At 43.3% G+C, this 4108-nt stretch overlaps 1 non-coding gene across 1 annotated transcript; it reads right to left on the bottom strand.

The window, feature by feature from the left end:
* Positions 1 to 1118: 1118 nt before the first annotated feature.
* On the bottom strand, positions 1119 to 1225 carry LOC114206042 (U6 spliceosomal RNA). Its single transcript, XR_003608538.2, has one exon. It is a non-coding gene; the product is annotated as a U6 spliceosomal RNA (small nuclear RNA).
* Between the last annotated feature and the right edge of the window lie 2883 nt (positions 1226 to 4108).

Here is a 4108-nt window from a genome sequence, read left to right as displayed (position 1 = left end):
AATTGGAGAAATTCCATAGATATACCTAAATATAGTTTGGCCTAATAAAATTTGCTTGGTCTAAGAAGACTGTGAAAGCCTTCTCACTTAATGAAATCTCAGCCAAACAGCACGAATAAATCTAACCTCATCTTTCAAAACTGTATTTTTGGACAACAGAACATCATAATATTGGATAGAATCCACAGTAAACTGATTCTGCTTAAAGCTTTAGTGAGTGTGTGGTCCTTCACCATGTGGAAAACACACAGTTTGGTTTGTTAGGGTTTTATAATTAAATCAAGTCTCTAAGCATATTGAGCAGAATAGATACCCGTGCAAAAAAACATTAATTAATGCTCAGTGAGCATAAATGTCTGGTAGGCTGTTATCCTCAAAGATCTTGGAATTGGCTTATATCAAGGAGTCTAGCATAAACATGGTGACTTCCATCTTTCTGCAGCAACTCTTTGTTTTCCAGAGTGACTGCTCTTGTAAGCTGCCTTGGGATGCCCGCGCATGCGGAGTGCACAGAGGGAGCCAGCATGAAGGGAACCAGCTGAGGCTGGGTATTGTTGACTACCTAAGGCAAGAATAGCAACATTTTAGAAGAAAAACATTTCTGTTCTCTTTGCTCCGAAGCTTATAATTGGAGCGTGCAGCTCCATCAGAGCCCATATTCTTGAGGAGAAAATTCTCCTTCTCAAAAGGCAGCTATGCTACAGGAGGCAGTGATTTCCAGGGAGTGATTTGCCTGCAGCAACACCTGAGAGAAAGGGATATTCCAAGGAACTCAGAATCATGGGCTGCTCAGGCATGTGGTTCAGGGAAAGACTGGCCACTTGGAGGGTGTGTGTGGACAGACAGGAGGGTGCTTGTACACCATGTAAGTGATATTAGACATGGACATAAACAGGTTATAATGGGATCAGGGTTTCACCTCATTAGTTTTCATGGGCTAAACGTTTTCAATTCACATATTTCTTTACATTCCTTGAAGGTGATTTGTCTGTGTCCTGCTTTTTACTTGTTGAGGCCCTCAGGCATGTCTTCCAGCCAATGGGGGATTTCGAACCTCACACCCTCCTGTCACCATTCCAGAGATTATGGAAAAGTGACAGGCCAGAAGTTTTAAATGACGTATCTTGTTTTGTTTAATAATTTCGCCCGTCATCCTCGCTCAGGGGCCATGCAAATCTTCTCTATATCGTTCCAATTTTAGTCAGTATGTTGTCGAAGCAAGAACTTGTTTAATAATTTTGGACTGGTCTGTATCTGGATCATTATCTATGCTTCGTTTACTAGATCTAACTGCTGCCACTCTGGGCACAGGTGAGGCAGTTCCCTCACAGAACATCTGTACTGCGGCCACCCTCCACCATACTGGATGTGTTGCAACCTGATGCATGGGGGCACTGCCGTCTAATAGCTCTGCGCAGCGTGGATGGCAGAAACGTCAATCGTAACACTGCCGTAAAGTTCATTTATAATTTGAGGCAGTCATTTAAATTCCTGGTCTACTATGTAGTTGTGAAAAAAGGGGAATATTTCTCACTTGTTTGTCAGAAATGCAAATATGAACATCAGTTGAGCCACACACTTATTGTCTAGCTTAAAAAAATAGTAGACTTACTCGTGGCTGTTATTCAATATAGGAATAAAAAAAACACTAAGTAAGTATTCCCAGGATACTTACCTGAGCACAGACTTCCCCAGAATTTCAGGAAACATTGAGTAACTTTGCAGACAGCATTTCCTGTCTTGCACAGAGATTTTTCAAAGGAGGTAGAGCAAGACTCCCAAAACACCAGCTTGGATGTCTCATGTCCCCCTTGACTCAGACTATTTACGCTAGGGCTCATGACCTTTACCTTTTCTCGGTGATCCCCAACTTCCCTTTCTACAGATGTCCCTACTGTGAGGGACTGCCCGCTCTCCAGAAGGGTGCCACCTCCCTCTGCCTTAACCCCATCAACGGCCAACCGGTTTTCTACCTAAATATCTCTTGACGTCGTTCCCTTTTCTCCTCCTGCTCCTCCATGCCATCATCTCATGCCTGTATTTCCTCAGTAGCCTCCAAAAACAGATTCCCCACATCCATTTTGTCCTCTATCCCAACCCTATCTCCATGCTTCAGCCAGAATGACTTTTCAAACATAAACATGAATGTGTTATACCACAGCTTAACCTCCATTAGGGGCTTCCTCATTTTTTTAATGAAGGCCAACATCCTAAGTGTGGATTCCTTTGATTCACTGGGGAATCAGGCATGGTGGCACTCATCTGACGCAGCATCAGCCGGCTTCGTTCCTGTTAGCCTGTGGCAACAGCATCAGTGACAAAGAGGCATTTCTACTTGGTGCCACTTGCCTATCATGGGCCGGCTAAAGCTCCGCTCCATGCTGTCTTTGCTCTGATGCACATGGGGTGTTGCCACATTGATGGGATGAGAACAGGGAAGGTGGTGGACCACGAGCTGACTCTTGACGATTCTGCTCAGAAGTGATACAGGCCAAGTCTGACACCCACAGAGCAGGAAATATAACTTCCCACAGGAAAAGGCACAGAGAGGGGGTGGACGATTTGGTGGCATGATGATACAATCTACCACAGTTTTCTAAAGACTGTATCTTCCAACCAAGCTGCTTCAATCAAAAGCAGAGATGAAGGCTCAATGCATGAAATAACTGTTTGAAATCCAGACTGATTCTTAGCAGGGCAGTCTTTGCTTGACAATGAAATGGGGACCCATGGTGTGCACTACCATGCACTTCCTGCCCAGTTTCTGGGTCAAGAGCCTTAGGCTACAATTACACCCCAGCACCTGGTCATGGTCTGTATGAAGATAGAAACCCCAAGGGTGACAGCAGAAAGTACCCAGAACATGTTGAAGCTACCAGACAGTTCCCTGCAGGGTTGGGGTGACATCTGGCACACCTGTCTGCCTCTGTCTGTGGTTAGCTCTTTGCACTTGTAGATGACAGAACAGCACTGACTCATCTTTATCAACCACCGAGTCCAACGTTGACATCGTAAGTACAAGTGTGCGTGCGGAAAGCAATAAAAAACAACTATGTCAGCACATAAATGTGCTTTATTTGGGGAAAATCTCAAATACATTTTTAATAATGTTTATTTTTTTTTATGTTAACATATAAGCATGGCCAACAGAAAAAGTCAAATGTCGGGATCCTACAGAAAAACAGCACTCCTCTGAACCATGGCTGCCCGTCCTTGTGAACCACTTTTCAGAAGTAACCACTTTCAACATTTTAGCTCTTTCTTGTAATATTTATCTTGATATTTTTAAGTAAGATATTTTAATGTTTCTGGCAGTATTTTTATGAGTCCTGGTGTGGTGATTCGTTCCGTTCCATTCTTTACCTGAAAACCCAGTGGATGCTCACTGGAAATTCCTGTCCTTCAATTTGTCTTATATTAATCCTTTCATGCATAATTTCTGTTTGCTATTTTTGAACTTCTATTAGTCAAATGTTGCAGCTTCTGAAATTCAACTCCTACAGTTCCAGAGGCTCCAAGTCTGAGCCCAGGGTGCTGACAGGTCCCTTGTGCTGTCTGCTTTGCAGACAGATGTCTTTTCTCTGCGTCTCCGTGCAGCGGAGAGCCAGAGGGAGTGCCCACACCCACCCTATTAAATATCCCGACACTGATGCATCGCGAGGACCACCATGCCGTGGCGGCCCAAAGGCTACACCTCCAAACACCAACGTGCTGGCATTAGGATTCCAGTGTGAATTTTGAAGGTACACAAACATTTAGTCAATGCAAGAATCTCAACGTCATGCTTGTTTTTTACTAATTTTCTAAGTCCCTGTTCTTTTCTCTACTTTCTGGAAAATTTCTTCAATTTTCACTGCAATGCTTCTATATTACTCATTTCTGCTATCTTCTTTGTTTCATGTTTCAGAGGTCTTCTCTGAGTAACTCCCTTTTGAATACAATGAATTCTCTTATCTCTCTGAGGATAATAATTATAGTTTTATTTTGTTTGTTTTGAAGTTTCTTCTGACCTGAGGGTTCTGGAAAAATGCCAGCAACATTGGCAGAGTCTTTGAGTCTCTCCAAATCCAACATAAGAGCAGACAGCTGACCTGACAGCAACACTGAG

This window comes from Eumetopias jubatus, unplaced genomic scaffold (assembly GCF_037043125.1).
Source record: "Eumetopias jubatus isolate StellerSeaLion01/CBP00866 unplaced genomic scaffold, mEumJub1_p1.0 scaffold_9, whole genome shotgun sequence".
Taxonomy (NCBI): Eukaryota; Metazoa; Chordata; class Mammalia; order Carnivora; family Otariidae; genus Eumetopias; species Eumetopias jubatus.
Note: the sequence above shows the minus strand (reverse complement) of the source record. Positions and strands in the feature narration are given on the sequence as shown.